The following is a 686-nucleotide window of genomic DNA, read 5'->3' as shown; positions in this document are numbered from 1 at the left end:
TTGCTACAAGTTGTATCTAATAGTTTAAAAGGCACTAGGGTGGTGACTTTCACCTAGGTGGCTAATTGACGGGTAATTGCATCCAAGACACGATTGACATGATTGGGGAAATATGTTATAACCGTTGCTCGATACTACCCACTCTACACCTCTCGGTAGAAAGAGTGGTTTTGCCCAATTGACTCTCTCGAGACCAATTAGGTATGCATATTTGCCCTAGCAACTAAGGTTCAAGTCGCGTAATTACTCTCTCGAGGTTTAACCCTTTAATTGGGACTATCAAATCTCTTGAGTCCATCCCAATTCCTTGTTGAGTCAATTTTGGAGACTTAGGCTCTCTTTCTCAAGAAGAGCCAAGTCAACTTAGCACAAACTAGTGTTTGCAACCACTAATTCACAAATTAAACCATAAAATTGACCCAAATAACAAACACCCATAATCAATCTAACCTTAAAATCACAACACCCATCAATTACCCACACTAGGGTTGAGCCACAACCCTAGATAATGGGTTTAGCTACTCATGCTTGAAGATAAAATCAGAGAAATAGATGAAAGAGAAAAGATATAAATATTAAAATTACTGAAGTAAAATATAATGATTCAAATTGCTAAAACTACGTTAAAAATGCCCCAAATGGCTACAAAATGGCTTCTCACGAGCGCAGCTACTGTTCTGTAATAT

The sequence above is a fragment of the Nicotiana attenuata genome, chromosome 1 (assembly GCF_001879085.1).
Source record: "Nicotiana attenuata strain UT chromosome 1, NIATTr2, whole genome shotgun sequence".
Classification (NCBI taxonomy): domain Eukaryota; kingdom Viridiplantae; phylum Streptophyta; class Magnoliopsida; order Solanales; family Solanaceae; genus Nicotiana; species Nicotiana attenuata.
The sequence above is the reverse complement of the archived record's forward strand: the minus strand, read 5'-3'. Positions refer to the sequence as shown.